We start from the raw sequence: 26,595 nt of genomic DNA, 5'->3' as shown, positions 1-26,595 counted from the left end.
CAGAGTGTTTCCTCTATAGTCAGGAACAAGATGTGGTTGCACTATCATCACTGTTACTTAACATGGTACTGGAATTTCTAGCCACAGCAGCTGGGCAACAAAAAGAAATAAAAGGCATACAAGTCAGAAAGGAAGAAGTCAAACTTTTACTATTTGCAGATGACATGATATTCTCTATAAAAAATCCAAAACACCCCACCAAAAATTGCTAGAACTGATGAATGAATTCAGTAAAGTCACAGGATACAAAATAAACATACAAAAATATGTTGCATTTCTATACACCAATAATGAAGCAGCAGAAAGAGAATTGAGGACAAAATCCAATAAGATGCCTAGGAATAAACCTAACCAAAGAGGTGAAAAACCTGTATTCTGAAAACCATAAAACACTGATGAAAGAAATTGAAGATGACACAAAGAAATGGAAAGACATTCCATGCTCCTGGATCGGAAGAACAAATACTGGTAAAATGTCTATACTACCCAAACCAATCTACACAATTATGGCAATCCTTATCAAAATTCCAAAGCAATTTTCACAGAGCTAGAACAAACAATCCTAAAATGTGTATGGAACTACAAAAGACCCCAAATAGCCAGACAACCTTGAAAAAGAAAAGTAAAGCTGGAGACATCACAATTCTGGACTTCAAATTATATTACAAAGCTGAATTGACCAAAACAGTATGGTAATGGCACAAAAAATAGACACATAGATCAATGGAACAGGGTGGAAACCCATAAATGCACCAAAAAATACATGGTCAATTAATCTTTGACAAAGCAGTAAAGAATATCCAATGGAAAAAAGACAGTCTCTTCAACAAATGGTAATGGAAAAACTGGACAGCAACATGCAAAAGAATGAAGCTGGACCACTTTATTACACCAAATACAAAAAAAAAAAAAATCAAAGTGGATCAAAGACCTAAATGTGAGACCTAAAACCATAAAAAATCAGAGTGAAGAACACAGGAAGTAACCTCTTTGATATTTGCTGTAACAACTTCTTTCTAAAATGTCTCCTGTCTCAAGGGAAACAAAAACAAAAACAAAGTATTGAGACTTTTAAAAAACTTCTGCACAATGAAGGTAACAACCAACAAAACTAAAAGGCAGCCTATGGAATGAGAAATGTTTGCAAATGACATATCTGATAAAGGGTTAGTATCCAAAATATATAAAGAACGTATACAATCACAGCCACAAAATGAATAGTCCAATTAAGAAAAATTGGCAGAAGACATGAATAGGCATTTTCCAATGACATACAGAAGGCCAGTAGACATGAAAAGATGCTCAGCATCACTCATCCAGAGAAATACAAATCAAAACTACAATGAGATATTACCTTGCACATGTCAAAATGCCTAAAATCAACAACACAGGAAACAATAGGTATTGGCGAGTATATGGATAAAGGGGAAACCTCTTGCACTGTTGGAGTATAAACTGGTACAGTCACCCTCGAACACAGTACGGAGGTTCTTCACAAATTAAAAAATGGAACTACCCTACGGTCCAGCAATCATACTACTAGGTATTTACCCAAAGGATACAAAAATACTAATTCAAAGAGATAAATGCACCCTGATGTTTATAGCAGCATTATCTACAATAGCCAAATTATGGAAACATCCCAAGTGTCCATCAGCTGATAAATAGATAAAAAGAGGTGGTATATGTACTATAATGGAATATTTCTCAGTCATAAAAAAGAATGAAATTTTGCCACTTGCAATGACATGGATGGAGCTAGAGAATATTAAGCTTAAAGAAGTCAGAGAAAGACACTCATATGTGGAACTTAAGAAACAAATGAACAAATGGAAAAAAGAGAAAGAGAGACAATCAAGAAACAAACTCTTGACTTTAGAGAACACACTGATGGCTACCAGAGGGGAGGTGGATTGGGAGATGGGTTAAATAGGTGATGGAGCTTAAGGAGTGCACTTGTGATAAACATCAGAGTTGTATGGAAGTGTTGAATCACTGTATTGTACACCTGAAACTAATATTATACTATATGTGAACTAACTGGAAAATAATAAAAACTTAAAAGAAAAAACTGAAATTACCCTACCTAAGCCAGAAATAGGACTTATTTAAATTTAGTGGGCCATATTTGGGAGCACATGGGATGCTACAGTGCATGGAGGTCACTGGTACTGCTGCTGTCCACTTTGTCTCATCTCTCAGTATAGGCAACCTGGAAATTTTCTTTATTTGAAAAAAAAAAAAAGCTTTATTTGGAAAAAAAAAATTTTTTTTTCCGATAAAGTAACACATATTCACTGAAAAAGTACATAAATGCAGAAAATATAATAAAAAATTAAAATTACCTATATCTAACCATCCAGAAAATCTGTTTACATTTTGATACTCTTCTTCATTGACTGAATTGTGTCCCCTTCAATTTTTGGGTTGATTTTTGGGTTTTTTTTTCTTGGTTTTGTTTTGCTTTGATTTTTCTTTTTTTTCCTGTTCCTTTCTCTCTTTTTTTCCCCTATTTTTTAAAGGTTTATTTGCTTATTTTGAGAGACAGAGAGAGAGTGAGCATGCATGCACACATGCACATGAGTGAAGGCAAGACAGAAAGAGAGGGAGAGAGAGAAATCCCAAGCAGGTTCTGAGATATTAGCACAGAACCTAATGTGGGCTCGATCTCATGAACCATCAGATAATGACCTGAGCCAAAATCAAGAGTCAGACATCTCACTGAGTAAGCTACCCAGGTGACCCTCCCCCCCCTTTTTTTAATCTTAGAGAGAAAGAGAGCATGTGAGCAGAGGAGGGACAGAGAGACAGAGAGAATCTTAAGCAGGCTCCACACTCAGCACTGAATCTGATGCAAGGCTCAATCCCAATAACCCAGCTCATGACCTGAGCTGAAATCAACAGTTGGACGTTCAACCTACTGAGCCACCCAGGTGCCCCTTTTGATTTTTCAACGCCTCAGATTCTTAATGTATCCAGTAGAGAAGATACACTAACTAAAATTATTGTTAGAAATAAATGAGATGACATATGCAAACCATCCATTAGGATAACTCTGACATTTTGTTAACTTTTGTGATGATAAAGATGATCATCCCCTTTGCCTCACCAGATCTTCTTCCTCCTTTCGCTATTGTTTCTATATCCCAGGAGGCTGACAGTCATGGACTTACTTAATCAGTGAGCTCCTTTTCCTCTGGCTTCTGGTTCAATCAGGCCAAAGGGAAGTTCCTGCAGGAGAAGCAATAGTGGGAAGAGAGGGACCTGGGGATATTTATTCCCAATGCTCTGCCATCTTGAAAGGTAAAGGGTTGAGTCCCATTACTCCCTTCAAAAACCACAGTTCCCATAATGCGGCCCCCTCTCATGGCTATGGTTATTCTCTTCAGGATCTGATAGCTCCCTTTGCTTGTTCCTTCGGGCTCAGAGTGGTAACTCATGTCATGGGACTGCCTTCTGTCCTGTCAGGATTCTCACTGATACAGTAATGATGATAGTCTTTGTCTAAAATGCCATTATTTAACTTCTTCTAAACCTACTGAGGCCCTACCCAGTCTTTAAAGAATAACTGAAATGCCACTGTTTTGAAGAACTATCCCAAAACTGCTCCCCTCCCTTAAAAAAACAATGACCTTATCTTCTCCTGGACTCTCGAAGCAATATGCTTAAAACTTAAATCTATTTTGGCAAGTATCAAAGTCTGAATAATAGTGATCTGGTTCCTGCCTATAAAACTGTGAGCCTAGTGGATATCTCACATTGGGTCTTACTCAATTTTACACCTGTGAGCAGTTGGCACAGCGATTCACCTGTGGATGTGAAGGGAAGACTTTCTAAATTAAACTAAGTATTTTTCTGGGCATGAATTCTTTTCTTCCCCTAGTTTTTTCTAATAAAGATTAATTTAGTCTCTCTGCTTTCTCTAGTTATCTCTCTGATTATCTCTTTACCTAGATTATTTTTTTTTTCCTAAAAGAGGAAAGTCCAGAAGCTGATCCAAATACCAAAATTTTTCTCCTTAAAGAACAAGTGAAAGTGGGCAACACTTGGATAGGAATAACTTATTTTTGCTGATAAACATTTGAAAATGTTGCCCAAGTTATCTTAAAAAAACACTATATTAGTCAATTTACTCTTTCCATATTATCTTTCTTTTTTGTTTTTCCTTTCAGCCCAGCATAATAACTGAACTTCCTGCCATTGATTATTCACCCTACTTATGTTTTGTGGGGTTTTTTACTAACTTTTTTTTTTTTCTTTTAAATTATTAAATCCAAAAGGTACTTTTTCAAACATTTCAAAACTGGAAACCTTGGGGCACCTGGGTGGCTCAGTTGATTAAGCATCCAACTCTTGATTTTGACTCGGGTCATGATCTCACAGTCACTGGGATCCAGCCCTGAGTCTGACTCTGCGCTAACAGCCAGAACTCTGCCTGGAATTCTTTCTCCCTCTCTCTCAGCCCCTCCCCCACATGATTGCACATGCTCGCTCTTTCACTCTCTCTCAAAATAAATAAGCTTAAAAAAACCTGGCAACCTTAAAGATTTTATTTCCTCTAAATTGTGTTACTGAAAAGAATATTCTAATTGTTAGGAACAGATTCTCACAGTGGATTACTGTATATTTGTCACAGTAAAATAAATGTGACTATATTTAGAAGAAAAAAATATTAAGTACGAGAGAGCCAATACCATTACTGGGTTGAGTTATTTCAAACTTGACTATTGAGAGGCTAAATGTTGCCACCTTGGGATGTATAATGAGAAAGGACCACATTCTTTTGAAATGCTCCAGGGCATTTGCCTCATTTAAGTGCCTGCATTCAGGCTAAATGTCGACCATCAGTTCTTTATTGTAAGCTCACTTTATATAATGACTTGTTGCCACTGTAAATATGGTAAGGCTGAAACACTGCATCCATAAGTGACTTGCAGTGACCTCTAGAGTAGAAAGTATTAGCTGTTTAAAGGTCTAGAAGAACAAACCTGTTAGAACAAGAAACCTAGCTGTTCCCCCCCTTTCCTTCCCCCCCCCCCCGTACAAAATTCCAGATGGACTATACCTTTGGATTTGGCCTATGAATCTTTGAACTGAGGAATTTCATATAGAGGAGGTCAGAGGAGCATTCATTCTTAATTAGATTAAAAGAGATCTAACTCAATGAGGAGGAATGAGCCTCTCTTCACAGGAGCATAGAAAGGCACCTCTTCAAAACAAATTCCTGCCTAGGAAACTTAGGCAGAAACTCTTGATTAGATTCACTGACACCAGAATACTCTGGAGGCTTAAAACTCTCTAAGAACACTAAATGTGTATTAAAGTAAATTGCATATTTAATTTAAGCTATTTTATTTTTTATTCTCGCTTGGGCTGCATTATTATTCAACATTGTGATAGTAAGATGCGTCCTTTCAACTGAAATATAACGGGGTCCTGCCAAAAGAGCGCTCCTTCTGAAACTTCTCTTGCAGTTAGGTCAAAAGTTGTGTTGCTATTGTGTTTTCTCAGGAGCTCAGGCCCCTCTCCTCTACCTGCAGGTCTCACTGTCACTGCTAAGTCAATTTAACTCATTATTTCTCGGAGCATACTCACTGACCAACTCCTTCCTCTAACTAGCTTTTCCTTAAGACTGGAAAATCTACTAGATTTATATCTATCACTATTAGCTTTGCAGGATTCACCACATGGTTAAGTAGAGACACATTCTCTCTTTCACATGCATTCATTTGAGAAATAAAAGGGTGAAAACACAGTAGAATTACTAAACTATTGTGCTTGCTTTAATTGCTCACTGAAAAGTTTTAGAGACAATTATTTTTAGAATATAAGATATTTTTTTTCTTTCTACCAAGATTTTAGCCAAAGGCTTCAGACTATTTTAGACTCCTCCTCCTCACTTCCCACATCCCTATCAATATTTACCCCTTCCCCACTTTGTTATGTGGCCTCGCTTCCTTTTTTTTTTAATTTTATCAACCAAGTGTAGATTAAAGGTTAGCTCATTTCTTCATTCATTCAGTCAAAAAGCATCTGTTAAATGACTGCTATTGATTTGCAAGGCATCATGGCACTTCATTTCTTCTGGTACACTATGGTACTTAATTCCTTTAATCATGCCAACAGTTTTCTAATTATTCTCCACAGCTCCACTTCCTCCTGTACCAGAAACCCATTAAAATCCTCTTTATCTTTTTGGTTTCCAAAATTTCAATGATATACAAAACCTACTGGTTTTGATTTACATTCAAGATATTTAGTATGTAGCTGCTACCTACCTGTCCAACTTTGCCTCCCATGATTGCCAAAAGTACTAAATCTATGATAATTTCTACCCAGATCAATTAGCTTGCTATTCCCTATATGCATTTTCTACTTTCTTATCTCTGAACAATAAATTCATATTTTTAAATCAATTTAAAAAAAACAGGTGAAAACAACAACTTTCTATCATGACCCAGATTCTCAGTATGTATGATTTGCTTTGGCATTTCTCAACAAACATGGGGCTATTTGCAGCATTTCCCAAGAAAATAGTTCTTCTTTTTATTTTCTATTTATTCTTCAAAGTCCAAATTAAATATATAACTAGGATAAACATGCTTTCTATAAAAAGGTATTGTGAAAGAGCTGTTTTAATCCTTTCATCCCACCAACATCAGTCCAGATAAAAGAAGCTGAACTAGCCAAAATTCTGTCAAGAAATGAATTTCCAACTGCATTGTTTACTGAGATTTGGATCATGATGGTTCTACAGTGTAGACAATCTGGATAATCACCAGCAACAACCTCAGTTAATCTCTTCATGTCTGCACTGGGTGCAGGTTACTCAGTTAATCTCCAATTGCAGGAGCTAAGTAGTATAAGTAGGAGGACAAGACACTAAATTTTGTTTCTAGGGACGTGTATGTGCATATTTTTTTAAAATTTTTAATGTTTATTTTTGAGAGAGAGAGAGAGACATAGCATAAGCAGGGGAGAGGCAGAGAGAGACAGACAGACAGACAGAATCCAAAAAAGTCTTGAGGCTCCAAGCTGTCAGCACAGAGCCTGACGTGGGGCTTGAACCCAGGAATGGCAAGATCATGACCTGAGCTAAAGTCAACGCTCAACTGACTGAGGCATCCAGGCGCCCCAATGTGTGTGCGTATTTTTATAATGCATTTATAGGGGTACCTGGGTGGCTCAGTCGGTTAAGTGTCCAACTCTTGATTTCGGCTCAGGTCATGATCTCATGGTTCATGAGACTGAGTCCCACATCGATTCTGTGCTGAAAGTGAGGAGCCCATTTGAGATTTTCTCTCTCTCTCTCTCTCTCTCTCTCTGCTCTCCCTGCCCTTCCCTGGCTTGTGCTCTGTGACTCTTTTAAAATAAATAAATAAACTTAAAAAAATAAAATGCATTTATGGTGGTTTGCTATGATGTATAAACTATCAAGATAAGAGAAATAGAAAAAAAAGAAGGAAAAAATTAAAGATAGAAGAAGAGAAGGGAAAAATAAATAAGAAAAAAAGAAGGAAGGAAGGACAGAAGGAAGAAAAATTGAGGCAAAGAGGCAAATGGTAAAACAGTAAGATGAAGCCAGAGTCAGAGTGAGGTTATAGAACAAACCACTTATGATAGAAAAAATTAACTTCTTCATAATTCAGCAAGTTGGAACAGAAAGGGTAACCACCCACATGTAAGGGTGCTATGCAAAAGTTATTATTGCTCCTTGATGAATGAAATGATTACACCAAATTAAAGGTAAGTATTCAGGTTTCAAAGCACACCTAGTTTCCTGTGCCAAGATGCTACTCATCACAGAGAAGAGGTTTCTGAGGCCACAGCACAACGAACAACATGAAGAATGGAACGTGGATTTGATGCCAACACTTGCAAATTTTCTTAAGGGTTCCTGCTAATTTGCAGTAGACAGCAAAACAAGTGTGAAAGTGTGAAATGACACATGCTGGAGGGAGGGGTGGAAGCTGGGAGGGGGAAGTGGAAATGGTTCTATTTTAAGACGATGCTTAATTTCATTATAATCAACTGTTAGCCTTTTTCTTACATTACTGTTTACTGAAACACTGTACTTTTCCAAATAAGTATATGCCAAAGTTTCACCCATAAGGCCCTATGGAAGCAAGGAGACCATAAGATTCACTCTAATAAAAGCTTCTTACTAGATCAAGACATCCTAATAGGACACAAACTTATAAAACAATGTGCATTTGAAATAGTGTACAGGCAGTCTGATTGTTGATGGGGCAAAATGAATCATGGTGGAGTAGTAGGAGACACAGGGAGGGGGAAGCAGAAAAGAGAAGCAATCTGATTATTTTATTACTTTCCTTAAAATTCTTTCAATAGCCCTGTGGTCTATAAGGGAGGCAGTGTTGAGTGACTGCTGATAAGACTGGCACTTGTCTTTGACAATAGAAAGTCTGGGTTCACATATTGTCAGTAACTCATGGGTACCTTGGACACATAATTTATTCCCTTTGAAATTTAGTTTCTTCATATGTAATATTATAAAATATATTATAAATATTTACCTCTATATGATTGCTTAACTGAGATCACTTTATAGACAGCACTTAATACAGTGTATACCAAATAAGAAATACTTGAGAAAATCTTGAGTATTATTATTATTAGTTGGAACATGGACTGGTAGATTTTGAAGAGCCTGAGGATTTCTCTTTTACTTATAGATGAAGGGACTCAGGCTCAGGGATGTTTCTCAATTTTCTCAAAATCATCAGAAAAGGAAGTTGGTCTTCTGTCCCACAATCATAGCCCTTGAATATGACAAAGGAGAACAGCTTGCTTTGAAGTTCATAAAGGACAAAAAATTTAGAACATTTGCCTCATGGGTGGTGTCTGAATTTCTAACATATCCTGCAAAAGATTCTGTAACATTACTAGAAATGAATTTCATGTTCTTCAATGTCATATTCACTTTATTATTGAAGGATGTGAGGAATAAGGGATATCACCTTAACTCATACTGGGCCCCTGTCAACAAGATTATTTTCATGTAAGTATTTTTTAAAGTTTATTTATTTATTTTGGGAGAGAGAGAAAGAGAGAGAGCATGCACACACACACACAGAGGGAGAGAGAGAGTCCCAAGTAGGCTTTATGCTCAATGTGGAGCCCCAGATGAGGCTTGATCCCACCACCATGAGATCATGACCTGAGCCAAAATCAAGAGTCAGATACTCAACCAAATGAGCCACCCAGACACCCTCATGTAGGCATTTTTTAAGAAAGCATCATTCGTATGTTCAAATTAAAACTTTCAGAGAATTAGTAGAAAAAATTTATGTTGTGTGCCAGTTACTAATGGTAATTATTTTCTGTGCTTCTGCCAAGTGATTATTTGCTTGTCTAAGTTCTCACTCAAGTGATACTTTTACATAGGGTTCAGGCATATCTCTTTCAGAAAAGCAAGTCAACATAATTTTAATATCTGCCTCAGTTTCCCTTTCTGAGAGAAGAAATAAGACCTATCCCACCTATTCCTTATGGTAGCCTGCACATGTATAGAATTTTACAATTCAAGTTGAACTTTGCTGTTGATAGCGGTGCTCCTGAGTCCCTTTTTTAAATCTGATGTGGTTTTCTTGAATAGTGTTAAACGGTTCAACATAATTTGCAGTTGAGATTCTGATGTACAGATTTTAAAAAGGCTTAAAATTCAGATTACTTCAATGCTGACTCAACAGATATGCAAGTGTGTGAGTGTGGTGTGTGTGTGTGTGTGTGTGTGTGTGTGTGTGTGTGTGTGATGTGCCAAAGCCATTGTAAAGGGTAATGGAGCACTGAAGATCATACAGAAGGGTGCCCAGACACCATGAACAATAAGGCATGGGCACTGTCATTATCCTTCTCCTGAACTGACCATAGTCATTGCACGCCAGAGTGGAAGGTATGTCAAACTTCACCTGGCTCATTAATTTCAGTCCACTAATGATGAAAGTGAGGCCCAGGAAGATAAATACTGTAGACTTTGCTATTAAGAGAGAGAGAAAGCATGAGAGACAGAGAGAGGAGAAGTAGGAGAAAGAATAGGAAAGATACAGAAAAGAACAAAGGTTAAAATTTTACTCAGCTTTCTTAATAATTTATTCATTTTATTTTACAATATGTATACAATTAAATTACTAACCAAGAAAGCTCGAAGGTACGTGAACTACTCAGAGTTGAATAGTTGTTTGTTTTATGGTGGTTTTCTGTTAAAAATAAGACACTTCCCATATTAAAATAAAAATGCTGGGGCGCCTAGGTGGCTCAATCTGGTAAGCATCTGACTTCAGCTCAGGTCATGATCTCATGGTTCGTGAGTTTGGTCTCTGTGCTGACAGCTCAGAGCCTGGAGCCTGCTTCAGATTCTGTGTCTCCCTCTCTCTGCCCCTCCCCTGCTTGTGAGCTATCTCTGTCTCTCTGTCTCTGTCTCTGTCTCTCTCTCATAAATAAATAAATGTTAAAAAATTATTTAAATAAAATAAAATAAAATAAAATAAAATAAAATAAAATAAAATAAAAATCCTTGAGAGTCATTAACAGGACTGCACAGGCATAAAGATAAGAATGTTTCCCAGATCAGCTAAAAGACTATTTAGACTTTTTGCTCAACTGAAAAAACAAGCATACAATAGAAGAAAACAAAAATGAGTGTGAGAGTCATGAGTCCCATGAGATTTCCTAAGACTTAAGTCCTGGTATTAATAAGAATGTGAGGTTGCTGCTTCATGAACTTCCAGTGGCTTGTTATTTCCAAGATGAAGACCAAAAAAACAGTAAGGGAAAGTTTGTTCTTGGTTAGAATTTCTATTGGAAAATTTGGAACAACAGACACAGTAAGTGGAAAATGCATGGTGTATGTTTTACTTGCTTTTTATTGCAACATAAACTCTAACAATTTACTCTGATATCCAATTTACTCTGATATCCTGAAATTTCAATCATTTGTATTCTAATACAAACTTGAAAAGTCAATTGTTAAGCAATAACTTCAACACTTTTCATAGAATACTTTTGCAAATGAGGTAAAAGTCCACAGCTACACAGTAATTAATTGATGAGAAAAAGGTCAATTTCTCTTACAAATAGCTTTCCCCCTCAGTGACTGACATGCAGGACAATCAAAACTGGCTGAGATTCCAAAAGTTGCTAAGAGGTTCATAAAGACACACTCCTGAAGGCTGCTAGCTGCAAACATTCTCAATACCAGCTGCTTGTCGCTGGGAATTCTTTTTCTTTTTTTCTCTTAAATATTATAAAACATCGTTACCAATCAATTGAGTGGGGAGACTATTTTAAAAAACCGGACGAATTTTATAACTGATGTATACAGACACGTGGTACGATTAGTTATATAAAAATCAGATGTACCTGAAAAATAATATTTAATGAATTGCATGCTCCTTTTTTAGGCCTTATTTCAAAATCAATCAAGGATCTAGAGAAGCAAAAGAATTTTGTCCTTAGCTTTTTTCTCCTCAGTTTTTTTTTTTTATTGTGGTAAAATACACACACCATAAAATTGACCATCTCGACCATTGAAACCACTTTATTGAAATGACCGACATATAAAAAGCTGTGCCTATTTAATGTATATAACAACTCAGTTGCAGGAAATAAGCTTAGGAATTCCCTGAGCTTGCACTGATGGGTTAACAAGGCATAAAGAATTAGAAAGCCATAGGATGTGCACACTCAAGTTTGGGTAAACAAGATTAGGTAAATAAGATTAGGTAAACAGGCAAAGGACCCCAGTATAGGTCAAAGGTATGGGGATAGGGAATCTTAGGATGAAAACATCCATGATGAGGCAAACAAGATTAGGTATTCAGGGTGGAAATGCTCTCCAACTTAGTACAATAGCAGAAAGCTGCTTTCACAGGAAGGAAGGACCAAAATAGGTAAATAGGTAAACAAGGTTATAGACCTCAGCAGGGCAAAGTTGCCCAGAGAGGAGCTAATTAGGAACAGAAAGCTGCTGAGGTAGCTTACTCTGTTTTGCTTGTCCCCTAGGCCAGTTTAGGCAAACAGAGGTGGGGCCTCATGTTTGCTGTAAACAACCTTCCACCCAGCACCAGAATCTTGTTGTATATTGACCCAGACCCCTAACACTGCATATCTCCAAAACCCCCTTTTCCCCATGCCCACGAGTTAATGTTCATGATTTCATTGTCTCTCTGTGCACGCCCACCACACTGGTAAGCCTTCTGATCCTAATAAAAATGGAGCAAGGACCCTTACTCAGTGCTCTTGTCTCCTCCCAGACATTAGCCTCTCTCCCATTTTTAATCCTGCATCCTGCTTTCTTGCTGGACAAGAGAGAACTCCAGACCCAGAGACTATGAAACTCAGTAAGTTTGCGGATAAGTATACACCTGTGAAACTATCACCACCATCAAGACAGTAATCATATATCACCTTCCCAAGTTTACTCCCAGTCCCTTTATTATTATTTTGTGTATGTGTTTATGATAAGATTAACATAAGACTCCCTCTCAGCAAATTTTAAATACACAATACAATTTTTAAGTGTATAATTCAGTAGTATCAAGAACATTCATATTATTGTGCAACCATCCCTACCATCCATCTCCAGAATTTGTTTCATTTTGCAAAAGTGAAACCCTATACCCATTAAACAATAACACCATGTCTTCTCTACTCCCCAACCCTGGCAACCACCATTCTACTTATTGTCTCTATAATTTTGACCACTTTAAGTACTTCATACAATATTTCTTATTGTGACTGGCTTATTCAAATTAGCATGTCCTCAAAGTTTGCCCATGTTGTAGCATAGGTTAGAATTTTCTTTCCATGGCTGAATAATATTCCCTTGTATGTATGTACCACATTTTGCTTATCTATTCATCTGTTCATGCACACTTGGGTTGTTTACATGTTTTAGCTATTGTGAATAATGCCATGAACATAAGCATACATATATCTCTTCAAAACTCTGCTTTCAATACTTAGGGGTATATACCCAGAAGGGGAATTTCTGGATTATATTGTAAATCTATTTTTAATTTTTTGAGAAACTTATATACTGTTCCCTATAGCAGCTATACCATTTTATATTACCAACAGTGCACAATGGTTATAATTTATCCACATCCTCAACTACACTTGTTTTGATAGTAGTTATCCTATTGAGCATGAGGTGGTATCTCACTGTGGTTTTGATTTGCATTCCCTAATAATTTGTGATGTTGAGCATCTTTTCATGTGCTTTGGACATTTATGTATCTTCTTTGGAGAAATCTCTATTAAGTCTTTTGACTGCTTTTGAATTGAGTAGTTTGGGTTTTTGTTGTTGTTGAGTTTTAGGAATACTTTATACTCTGGATGTTAATCCCTTAACAGATATATGATTTGCAAATATTTTCTTCCATTCTGAGAGTTTCCTTTTACCCTATTGATAGTAGCTTTTGATGCATAAAATTTTTAAATTCTCATACAGTCCAATTTATCTATTGTTTTCTTTTGTTACCTATGCCTTTGGTGTTATATCCAAGAAATCATTGCCAAATTTAATGTCATGAAGATTTTGTCCTATGTTTTCTTCTACGGGTTTTATTGCTTTGCAGCTTACATTAGGTCCTTGATTCATTTTGAACTAATTTTTGTATATAGTGTTAGGTAAGGGTCCAACATCATTATATTGTGTGGGAGGTCCAGCTGTCCCAGTATCATTTGTTGAAAAGACTGCCCTTTCCCCATTGAATAATCTTAACATATATGAGAGTGGTTATTTCCAGGGTCCCTGATCTATTCCATTGACATATATGTCTGTCTTTATACTAGTTACATACTGTTTTGATTACTACAGTTTATAGTAAGTTTTGAGATCAGCAAGTGTGAATACTCCAACTCTGTTCTTTTTCAATATTTTTTTGCGTATTTGAAGTCCTTTGAAGTTCCATATGAACTTTAGGATGGATTATTTAATTTCTGCAAAAAATGCCATTAGGATTTTGATAGTTATTGCATTGAATCTGTTGACTACTTTAGCTAGTACTGACATTTTAATCATTTTAATTCTTCTAATCCATGAACATGGGATAAGTTTTTTATTTATATTTTCTTTAATTTATTTCAGGAATGCTCTGTAGTTTTCATTGTAGAAGTCTTGATAAGTATTTTGTTATTTTGATGCTATTGTAAATGAAACTGTTTTCATATTCAATAATCAGGAATCTCTCAGCAGAGAAAATCCAAGAAACTGATGGCTTCACTAGTAACTTTTGCAAAATGTTTAAAGAATAAATAACACCAATCTTTCTTAAATTTTTCCAAAAAAATGGAAAAGAAGGGAACACTTCCAAACAGTCTTGAGTCCAGTTGCCCTGATACCAGAGTCAGACAAAGGCATTATAAGAAAATAAACTAATATCCTTTATTAGGACACAAAATCCTCAAGAAAACTGAATTCAGGGGGCACCTGGGTGGCTCAGTCGGTTAAGCAACTGACTCTTGATTTTGGCTCAGGTCATGATCTAACAATTTGTGAGATTGAGCCTGGTATTGAGCTCCAGACTGACAGCACATGGAGTATGCTTAACCTCCTCTCTCTCCCTCTCTTTGCCCCTCCTCTGTTCGTGAACTCTCATGCTCTTTCTTAAAATGAATAACATATTAAAAAAAGAGAAAGAAAACTGAATTCAGTAGCCTATTAAAAGGATTATACACCATGACCAGGTGGAAATTATTCCTGGAATTCAAGAATTTTTCACTGTGAAAATGGATCAATGTAACAAACCACACTAATGAAATGAAGGAAAAACAGATGCATGATCATCTCAACTGACACAGAAAAGGCATGTGAACAAATCCACTACCCTTTAATGATAAAAACACCCAACACAGTAGGAATAGAAGAAACTACCTCAATGTGATAAAAGCTGTATATAAAAAACCTAATGCAAACATCATGCTCAGTGGCGATAGACTGAAGCTTTTCCCCTGAGATTAGGAAGAAGGAAAGGATACTCATTTTTGCCGCTTCTATCAACATCATACTGAAATCCTAGCCAGAGCAATTAGACAAGAAAAGAAAAAAAAAACCATCCAAATTGGAAAGGAAGGAGTAAAATGATCATTGTTTGCACATATGATATTATATATATAAAACACTAAGGATTCTACCCCCTCCTCTCCCCAAAAACCCTGTTAGAACTAATAGGTGAATTTAACAAAGTAGCAAGATACGAAGCCAATACCCCAAATTAGTTGTATTCCTATATACTAGCAACGAACCATTTGAAAACGAAATTAAGAGAACAGGTCCTCGGCTTTTTAAGACTTTACATTAAAAATATATTTAAAGCCAAGAACAGGAAATAAAATACAAAATATGCACTACAAAATTTGAATTTTCACTGAAAAATGTAACTTTCATAATAAGCTTTTAATTTGTTATTTTATTTTTCTTAAAATCATAAGTAGAATAATTTAATTTTAGATATGTTGGGGTTTATCTATAACTTACACTTTCATTTTATGGTAGAAAAAGTGACTTGCCCCAGTTTTCACACATGGGTCTTTATTCATATTCTATGCTACCTGTTTCTCCCCTCATAAAATGAATATACACAACTATAGGTAAATGTAATTAAGGAATACAGAAAAGAGAACTCTATTACATATAAACAATTTTTCTCTTTAGCTCTCTTGCTCAGTAGCTCCGTAGAAATGGAAAAACCATTGCTTTCTCTGGGCTTAATTTTCCCCATGAGGAGAAAAAAGAATGGAGGGGATTCTATCAGTGCCACCTTTCCTGCACAGGTTGCCACAGTGGTTTTCTAGCTGTGCTCCACTATGTTGAAGGATTCAAGAGATCACGTCAGGGACTAAAATAGAAAACTGGGGCTTGGATGTAGATAAATTCTGTGTGTCATTTGCTACGCAGGTGGAGCTTGGATTGCCCCTTCCTATTTCACATATACTTCAGGCAGAGGCTAGGCTTATGTCTGGTATAAATTGATACTTGATAAGATTCAGATGATTAGAAGTCAGAATTCTGCCACTAATGTTGATTATTACAATTATCCAAAGGACTGGTGCTTTGAAAAGAAGCTTTATAAAATATAAGAAGTATTAATATTATAGTTTAATCAGTATTAGTTTAATAATACTTATTTAATTCCAGCATTAAAAGTGTTTCTTAATAGAGCGAATCACATAGCTGCCTCCTCCAAGATATATATCAACACTGATTTAGCATTGTACATAATCAAAACAGCAACTTAACTTTTTATAAGATATTTTTGAAAAGTAAGCTTGTCTTTTTTATAAATGATTTTTACCCCAAGATTTCCTATTCTAGGCTTCCACCTACCAAAATTAAAAATAATAAGACTTTCAAAACTATGCTTTGTTAATGTTCTTTGGGGGGAGATACTCATTGATTTTTTTTTTTAAATGTACGCTTTAGTACATATCTCTCTTTTTTTTTTTTTCAACATTTTTTATTTATTTTTGGGACAGAGAGAGACAGAGCATGAATGGGGGAGGGGCAGAGAGAGAGGGAGACACAGAATCGGAAACAGGCTCCAGGCTCCGAGCCATCAGCCCAGAGCCTAACGCGGGGCTCGAACTCACGGACCGCGAGATCGTGACCTGGCTGAAGTCGGACGCTTAACCGACTGCGCCACCCAGGCGCCCCTCATTGATTTTTTATGACTTCATTTATAGGACCACAAAACTGTAGTTCAACCCTATTCATTCTAATATAGCTCTTGAAGCAAATAGAAACCCATAAAACTACTGATAAGCTGAAACACTATATGTATAAGATATATATGTATGTGTTTATTTAGACACACACACATATATAGAGATGTTTCAAAATAGTTTCTTTGTTATGTGCTTGCTGGCCTTTAAAATCTGCTCAAAAAGCAGAGGGCAATGGTCTCAATTAGATTGAGTTGCTATAACAATTTACCATAGACTGGGTGGCTTACAAATATTTATTTCTCACAGTTCTGGAAGCTGGAGATCCAAGATCAGGAGACGGAATGGTCAGGTTCCTAGTGAGCACCTCCTTTCTGGTTTATAGAGGGCTACCTTCTTTCTGTGCCTCACCTGATGGAAAGAGAGCTAGCTAACTCTCTAGCCTCTTCTTATAAAGACACCCACCCTTATTGTGAGGGCTCCACCTTTATGACCTAATTACCCTCCCCAAACACGCCATCTCCAAATACCATCACACTGGGATTACAGTCTGAAATTTTGAATTTTGAGGGGACACAGATATTCAGTCCGTTGCATCAATGATGGGGTTAATGCTTGGTAATGTTTTTCCAAACCATAAACTGGTTTAGAATAGAGAATAGAGAAAGTATGCCTTGGTAATTGTGGATTTAGTATTTGCAGTTCTAACTATTTGCTTCAAATCCTGAAAGTTCCTGATGTGTAGTAATCTGTTAGACTGCTGAATTTGAATCATCTTCTGCTGGGGTCAGAGGGGAGGTGGATGGGGGGTTACCCCTGAAGAGTGGCAATGAGTCATTTATTAATGAATGAACCAAGCTGACCATGCTACAGTCTTATCTCCAGTCTGCTTCACTGTGTCTATAGTTTTTGCTGCAGAAATAATTGATGTTTGTCTCTGAGAAAATAATGGTTTTTACACCAATAATATATTCTCAGGAAATCATTAAGGATATGCATTAATATTTTTTGAGTACAAAATTATTGAAATGTTATTTATTAGAGTAGAACATTGGAAATAAATCTAGAGTTCAAAAAATAAGAAGGCTATTTAAGTAAACATATACAGAATGTGTAAACACTGAAATTCTGTGTCTAAAAAATGACGCTGTCAAAAATTATTGAATGGAATGGGAGGTTAGTCATTAATTATACTGTTAAGTGACAACAGCACCACATACATATAATGGAAGAGAGAGATAAACATAGACAGACAAGAAAACCCAGATTTGTGCCAAAATCCCTCATAATAGTAAATTCTTCAAAATGCATTTAGAATATAAATCAATTTGCATGTTAGTTCCATCTCTGTTTTTAGCCTCCAGCTTGTCTATTTCTACTTTGACATACTAAAAACTTTTTTTAAAGACAGCAGCCATGTTGATGTATTTAAAATGAAACTGGATGTTAATACCTTTCAAAACCTTTAATGGCATCTGATTATATTATGATAAATTCCAAACTCTTTAATGTAGCATGCAAGGCCCTGCATGGAATAGCCTGCCCACATCTGCCCTCTCGCATCATGATGCTCTCCCTGGACTTCACTCAGCTCCTGTCACACTGACACTCCTCCAAGCTCTTCCCATCCAGATCTCTGGATGTGCTATCCTTTCCCCTGAAATATTCTCTAGTTGCTCATTTCTCAGGTCCTATAACTCAGCTTAAATGTCATTTTTTCACATATACTCACAATCTTAGCTAAAGAAAGCCATACTGTAGCCTGTATCACTTTCTGTAACCGTCACTCTTTATTTTATTTGCCTATGTGGGCCTTTAAAGAAAAATAACTAGACAATAAGTTCCATGAGGGTCATAAGCATATCTGTTTTATCCATTAATATATAGTGGCTGACACATAGGAGGTGCTAAAAATAATAGTACATGAATTCATAAACAACAATCTTATCTTATTTTGTATATTTGCATGAACTATAGCTTGATCTCTATTATAGTCAGAAAAGCCAACAATAATTTAAGACATTATTATGATTTTAATTTTTACAGAATACAATATACGCTATTAAATCAGTTTTGAACAAAATTAGCTCCCTTTATCTTTATAGTTTTTAATTTATTGAAAAAAAGTTTACTGATTTTAAGTATTGAAGGTTTTCATGTTACTCAATGAGTTAATCAAAATCTTAGGCAAAATGCTCATCACAGCACTCTTAGGTGACAGAAGAAGCTACAGCAGGTGTATGACAATCTAGTTTCTCTGTTCACACAAGTAAAACAATAAAATGATATCCTTTAAGCTCGGAGCCTGGAGCCTGTTTCCGATTCTGTGTCTCCCTCTCCCTCTGCCCCTCCCCCGGTCATGCTCTGTCTCTCTCTGTCCCAAAAATAAATAAAAAGCGTTGGAAAAAAAAATTAAAAAAAAAATGATATCCTTTAAGTAAAAGGAAACATTTTCTGTTAAATAAAATACTTCATCATTTTCTACTTTAGTTAAAGATACTAGATTAATAAGCTTGGACAGAAGTTATCATTTTAATCAACAGCATTCCTGAAAAAGAACAGAATTGCTACGGTTTCTCTCCTTTGTGATTGTTCTTGAATTTAGCACACACACACACACACACACACACGCTCTGTTTCTCAGAATATTTTGAAAATCTCCCATTTACTAAAGTGTGTCATCACCTTACTATCACTAAAATAGATTTTTAAATTAAATTTCCTTCAAGAGATATTACCTTTTGTGAAGCATTAATTATTTTTAGGAAGAGATAGGGAAACTCAAGATTACAATGTGCTCCAGATGAATTACAATGAGTGGATCCCTTCTATCGCAGCATATGTAGTTTAAATCCCATATGAGAGACCCTCAAAATGTCTATCAAGAAAAATTTTGACATGTTATCTCTTCACTGTAAGTATCTTAGAAAAGGTCAGAATCTGTCTGGGAAGCAATGAAGAGTGGAGTGGTTCTATCCAGAGAGCTGGACATTCTACAAAGCTGCTTTTACTAGACTATATTTAAGCTGTGAATACTAAGATAAAGGCATGTAGTATAGCATATGCTTTTTAAGTCTAGTGCACATGTTTTCCTACTATACCTTCAGGGATGAGAGATTATATGTGTGCACTCCATCCGTTGGGCTAATAAATACATGGACATTCACAAATGTATTTATATACCCTCACAGCCCTTTACAACTACATAATTTACTATAAATATCAAGTACATAAGTGTGTAAGTTGCAACCATGCCTCTTGGCCTAGTGGGGAAGTAAAAATCACTGCCCATAGAAACTTTTTATTGCAATATAGTAAAGAGTTCAGATAAACAGACTCTTTCAATTACATTCTGATGTGTAATTTATAAAAGATGTCAGTTGGGAGAATGGTTAGTCTGTGAAGGACTCTGACAAAGCCAAATTACCCCTGATTTTCTTGGGCATGGAATGGGTGGAGAGGGAAATTTCAAGTCAACAGGTAGGTTAAACCAAGCTCTATTGGGAATGGCTGTATGTAGCTCAATGGAGTTCAACCCTATTCCATCAACAGGCAAAACCCTTAAAGCCAACACATTCCTAGGCTTTGGTTACATAGAGATGAATAAGTCTCCCACTCTGGTCTGAAAGTCTCCAGTCTCATAGGGAGAGATGTAAATACATAAAGATAATTATAGTGCACTGTACCACATAACAAGTAGGGATAGAATCTGGAATTGGTCTGGAAAGATGAATTATAGAGTCGGATATAAACTTAGAACTAAGAAGTAAGTTATCAACATCGTAGGAGAAAGGCGTTAATATGGTCCTATAGGGTTGCTCTGCATAAAGTTATTTATGTATGATTCTTAAGGAGGAAAAGAACACTTTAAGGGGAAAAGAAAATTGAGGGGAGAGAAAAAAGGTATCCATATAATTACATAGTTGGTAAAGAAATACCTCCACTTTCTCATTATTCATCCCAAACAAGGCAGAAAGTTAGGAAAGGAGAACAGCCAAAACACAGATGCCATCCCATTTCAGTGATTCCAACAATGATAGAGAAAAAACAAACTTTCTGACATGATGTTCCCATACCTTTCCTCTTCTTTGGATTTCATAATAAGTAAAGAAATTTTGTAATACAAAAAAACACCTAAATTATATTCTATTCTAGCCAAATATCAGGGTCAGGGATTTAAGGTGCCACACAGTCCTCATTGACATCTTCAAGATATGGTGTTGATTTACCAATGCCGGTGAGCCAACATCTGACTCAGGTATTTTAGAATTTGGTGCCATTCAAGACAAAAAATAAAATATAGCTGGTATCTTAAGGCTTTAAGTCTAAAACACATATTTCAGATCTTAAACTCCCATACTAACCTAACAAGCAGATAAATAACCAATTTACAGAGATTTATGGCATTCATACTTTTCATGCATTTTCCTTCTCCTCTTTGACTTCCTTTTTATCCCTTTCCTGAATAGAAGAGGAGGTAAATTGATAAAAAGAGATATCAAAATATATGGGAGAGAGTAAATATTCAAATTAATTTGAAGATGAACCACAAAAAAAAAATTGAGAAAGAAACTAATACTTCAATTCAGTTTCACTTAGAATAAAGCACAAATAAAGATTTGATAGTGGAACATTTGGTTAGTTTGCTAATATAGAAATGTATATATTATGTAATTATTAGGGGATGATGATTCCATATAGTTTGTGGACTAGGGAGAAAAAAAAGGAAGTAAGAACAAAATAAATGGAAGGCTCCAGAAAATCACCATCCTCATCCCATTCATTTAAGGACTATTTATTATGTAATGGTTCAGTGCCTTCAATCAAAAATGTATAATAGGGAATTTGATATAAAGAGAATATTATAGTATTAAGAAACTTGAAGGATGAATGAATATACTTAGAAAAGAATGAAGATAATTTTGTCAATATCTTTCTGCATGAGTACTTCCAGTTGTATTTATGGAACATCACAGGTGACAGTGCATACCCAGAAACTGAACACATTCACATATAGTTGACACAAAGCAAACTGAAGTAAAAAAAGATTTCAAGGTATGAGTCCAGACTAATCACTCTGAAGAGATTCTAATTCTCAGGCTTCATTCCTGTAAGATATTTTTAAGTGAGCCCAGGGTAGGTCAGGCGTCTGCTCAGGTGATTCTGACCACAGACCACATTTAAACACTGCTCTGTGTAGAGCTACTTCTTCCCTCCCTTAGTCTTTCTAAGTACAGCAGTGTGGTGGCAAACACTTGGTAATGGGAAGTCATATCTACTATTATAGCCTGTGTCTATTTGTAGGTGGTTAAATCTTCATTAATATAAAATGATAAATTGCTGGAATATTAATTATATTTTCTTTAAAGAATTCTCCATTATTGGGGCACCTGGGTGGCTCAATCAGTTGAGCATCTGACTTGGACTCTGGTCATGGTTTTTGTGAGTTCAAACCCCACAGAAAGTTCACTATTGTCAGCGTGGATGGGATCCTCTGTCCTCTCGCTCTCTGCCCCTCCCCCACTTGTGCACACGCAACTTCTCTCTCTCTCAAATAAAAATAAAAATATTGAAAAGAAATTCTCCATTATTTCCTTATTGAATATTTATATAATATTCATATACATTATAATTACAAATTTCATTAAATATATGAGCTAAGGTTAGGCACTGTGGAAGAGAATATATGGAAGGGAAAGAGAAAGATTTGACTTCAAGTTCTAATGCTTATCTCTTGGTTGAATGACTTTTAGAAAATTCTTCTCTACCCAAAATCAAGGAAAACAACCACATGATCTTTCTATATCCCTTCCAAAACTTAAATTCTATAATTATATTCAATGGCAATTCAAGACATATTAAAAATAAGTATATTTGCTTAGTTATCTAATTCTTTATAGTTAATTATTGTAGAGCATACCTAATTTTAAATGTGGTGCCATAGTTAAATGTCACAATGATAAAATAAAAGCAGGTCACTTTAGCATATTTTATTTGGGCTTTATGTCAGGGATAATTAATTATATTTGAAATATGGCACTCACTTTAAAATCATCATTTGATTAGTTTTCTAATACAGAAATGTATATATTATGTAATTATTAGGGGATGTGATGATTCCATATGGTAAGAAAAAAAATCCCTTAATTATGTAACAAAAGGTTTATGTTTCCCTAAAAAAAAAAAAAATGTCAAGCTGCTATTTCATTCCACATGGTTGAAATCTTACTGATCTCTACAAACTCTATTCAAATGTCACTTCCCTCAAGACTTCCTTAAAAATAATCAATTCATATCCTCACCTTCAGATAGTTTATCATTTACCTCCTGTGTGATATTTATGTACGTTGTGTGATTTCACATTTTTGCACATATTATACTGTATGATGTATATCTTCCTCTTTGCCCACTAAATTGTGAGCATCTTAAGAGTAAAGACTCAACTGCATTCATTTACATATCTCTCATCCTGGAGAAAATATGTAGCACAAGATAGGTTCTGAATAGATGTTTGTGAATAAAACACATGGTTATTTGTTTATCAAATTATAAATAAGCATATGATTAATTTGTAGTCATTTTCTCTGATAACTCTACAACTTAACTCTTTTGGCAGGAAGAGGAGGATTGAATTATGACCCTCAGGCATAAAGTATAAAGCTATACTGAGCCATAATTGTAATGAAATGTAAGAGAGTTCCCACTCTTTTCCCCTATGATGACTGCTATTTCAAAGTAGCAATTACCAAATTCTTTCAACAATACATTTGGTGCTCCTAATTAGCTGGTGCCCTGAGCATGTGTTTAGTGTTCTTGCTGGGATTGAAAACACTTAATATTTAAGAGAATAGGTCCTAGAATTAGAAGGAATTAGACTAAGCCCTAACTCTGCCATTTATTAACTATGTAATGTTAGACAATTTACCTCTCTGAAAATTGCTTGCCTTGTTTTCTCATCTGTAAACTAAGGGAGAAAACAATACCTACTCTCCTAAAATACACAAGAAGATTAAAAGAGAGTATTTAGATTCAGTTCTTAGCACATACAAAATATTTAATAAATGTAAAATTATAAACATTGGTATACAAGTGCCCCTATGCATCAGCACTCCTGTATCCCTTGGGTAAATTCCTGGCAGTGCTATTGCTGTGTCATAGGGTAGCTCTATTTGTAATTTTTTGAAGAACCTCCACTCTGTTCTTGCAGAGCAGCTGCACCAGTTTGCATTCCCACCAACAGTGTAAGAGGGTTCCCATTTCTCCACATCCTCACCAGCATCTGTAGTTTCCTGATTTGTTCATTTTAGCTACTCTGACCGGTATGAGATGGTATCAGTGTGGGTTTGGTTTGTATTTCCCTGATGATGAGTGATGTTGAGCATCATTTCATGTGTCTGTACCCCACTGTTTACAGCAGCGCTTTCAACAATAGCCAAATTATGGAAAGAGCCTAAATGTCCATTAACTGATGAATGTATAAAGAAGATATGGTTTATATATACAATGGAATACTGCTTGGCAATGAGAAAGAATAAAACCATGCCATTTGTAGCAATGTGAATGGAACTGGAGAGTAATATGCTAAGTGAAATAAGTCAGGCAGAAAAAGACAGATGCCATATGTTTTCACTTATATGTGGATCTTGAGAAACTTAACAGAAGGCCACGGGGGGAAGGGAAGGGGGAAAAAGTTACAAACAGAGGGAGGGAAGCAAACCACAAGAGACTCTTAGATATGAGGAACAAAAGGTTGATGGTGAGTAGGGGCAGGGGAAAGTGGGTGATGAGCATTGAGGGCACTTTTTGGGATGAGCAATGGGTGTTGTATGTAAGCCAATTTGACAATAAATTATATTAATAAATAAATAAATAAATAAATAAATAAATAAATAAATAAATGTAAAGTTAGTGTCCATAACCTCTTGTTTATAATGGATATTTTGATTGTAAAAGGAAATGTTTGCCCTGTTTCATCATTCGATATAATTCTTTTTTTTTTTTTTTTTTAATTTTTTTTTTTTTTCAACGCTTTTTATTTATTTTTGGGACAGAGAGAGACAGAGCATGAACGGGGGAGGGGCAGAGAGAGAGGGACACACAGAATCGGAAACAGGCTCCAGGCTCCGAGCCATCAGCCCAGAGCCTGACGCGGGGCTCGAACTCACGGACCGCGAGATCGTGACCTGGCTGAAGTCGGACGCTTAACCGACTGCGCCACCCAGGCGCCCCGATATAATTCTTAATATTGGTTTAAAATAGGCTTTTTCGTTGTGTTAAAGAATTACCTATGCATGTATGTATGTATGTATGTATTCAAGTTTTTATTTAAAAATTTTTTTTTTCAACGTTTTTTATTTATTTTGGGGACAGAGAGAGACAGAGCATGAACGGGGGAGGGGCAGAGAGAGAGGGAGACACAGAATCGGAAACAGGCTCCAGGCTCTGAGCCATCAGCCCAGAGCCCGACGCGGGGCTCGAACTCACGGACCGCGAGATCGTGACCTGGCTGAAGTCGGACGCTTAACCGACTGCGCCACCCAGGCGCCCCTCAAGTTTTTAATTTAATTACAGTTGGTTAACATACAGTGTAATATTAGATTCTGGTGTACAATATAGTGATTCAACACTTCCATACATCGCCCAGTGCTCATATCACAACAAGTGCATTCCTTAATACCCACCACCTATTTAACCCATCCTCCACCCACCATCCTATGACAATGGTCAGTGTGTTCTCTACATTTAAGTGTCTGTATCTTGTTTTGTTTCTCTGTTTCTTTTTTTTTCTTCCTGTTTTTATTTACTTTTTTTTTAGTTTATTTATTTATTTTGAGAGACAGAGAAAGAGAGAGCAAGCAAGCACACACATGAACAGGGTAGGGGAAGAGACAGAGGGAAAGAGAGAATCCCAAACAGACTCTGCACTGTCACAGCAGAGCCCCATGTGGGGCTCAAACTCACAACTGTGAGATCATGACCTGAGCTGAAATAAAAAGTTGGACAATTAACCAACTAAGCCACCCAGGTGCCTCCCCCCAAGTTTTTATTTAAATTAAAGAATTATCTTTTTAAATCTGGAATAAATATTGTTCATTTCAACAAGTGTATTCTTAGTATCAATCAAAATACTCATATATATTTTTCTGCTTTGATCTATAAGTGTGATGAATCAACACTAGTCATTTTCCAATTTTAATTAATTCTAACATTTGCATGATTCACATATGTTATTCTTTTACTAGATTACTGGATTAATGTTTTCATATTGTTATTTTACTGTCTTTTTTTGTTTTAGTTTTACAAATAGATTGTTTTGATATCAGAACAAATGAACAGAGGAGATTCCATCTTTATCTTTTTTTTTTTTAATTTATTCACTTTTGAGAGTGAGAGAGACAGAGCACGAGCAGGGGAGGGGCAGGGAGAGAGGGAGACACAGAATCCGAAGCAGGCTCCAGGCTCTGAGCTGTCAGCACAGGGCCCGATGTGGGACTGGAACTCACGGACTGTGAGATCATGACCTGAGCTGAAGTCGGATGCTCAACCGACTGAGCCACCCAGGCGTTCCCCCATCTTTATTTTTGAAGGGCCAATAATATAAAGACTATTTGATCTTTGTGCTTGCTTATTTTCAAAACTTATTCTTGACTTTTTGTTTTCTCTCAAATTTATGTAGTAGGAACACAAAGAAATACATATTTATTAAGTATTTACTGAGTGATAGACACTTTGCATAAATTATTTTTGCAATACACTTCTATAGTTAGTATTATTCCTATTTCTTAGATGTGGAAACATATTCAGAGTGGTTATTCTATTTAACTAGGTTTTTGAAAACACAATATTTATATATAGGCCAGGCTGACTCCATTAGACCATTCTATGTCTAATCACAGAATCTAAAATGGA

At 36.0% G+C, this 26,595-nt stretch overlaps 1 protein-coding gene across 13 annotated transcripts in view; it reads right to left on the bottom strand.

Annotated features, from left to right (window-relative positions):
* The window catches only part of LINGO2 (leucine rich repeat and Ig domain containing 2), a 1,171,177-nt gene that overhangs the window by 417,753 nt on the left and 726,829 nt on the right, over positions 1–26,595 (bottom strand). For 2 of the 13 annotated variants that reach the window (XR_009251651.1, XR_009251653.1), the window contains exon 1: positions 16,977–17,688. The exons of 6 other annotated variants lie outside the window; for them this stretch is intronic. The gene's annotated coding sequence lies outside the window, so the exon portion shown is untranslated. Of the gene's footprint in view, positions 1–16,976; positions 17,689–26,595 lie in introns of those variants that run through there. 5 more of the 13 variants (XR_009251650.1, XR_009251652.1, XM_058695154.1 and 2 more) reach the window with 3 other exon arrangements.

This window comes from Neofelis nebulosa, chromosome 12 (assembly GCF_028018385.1).
Source record: "Neofelis nebulosa isolate mNeoNeb1 chromosome 12, mNeoNeb1.pri, whole genome shotgun sequence".
NCBI lineage: Eukaryota > Metazoa > Chordata > Mammalia > Carnivora > Felidae > Neofelis > Neofelis nebulosa.
The sequence above is the reverse complement of the archived record's forward strand: the minus strand, read 5'-3'. Positions and strand labels throughout refer to the sequence as shown.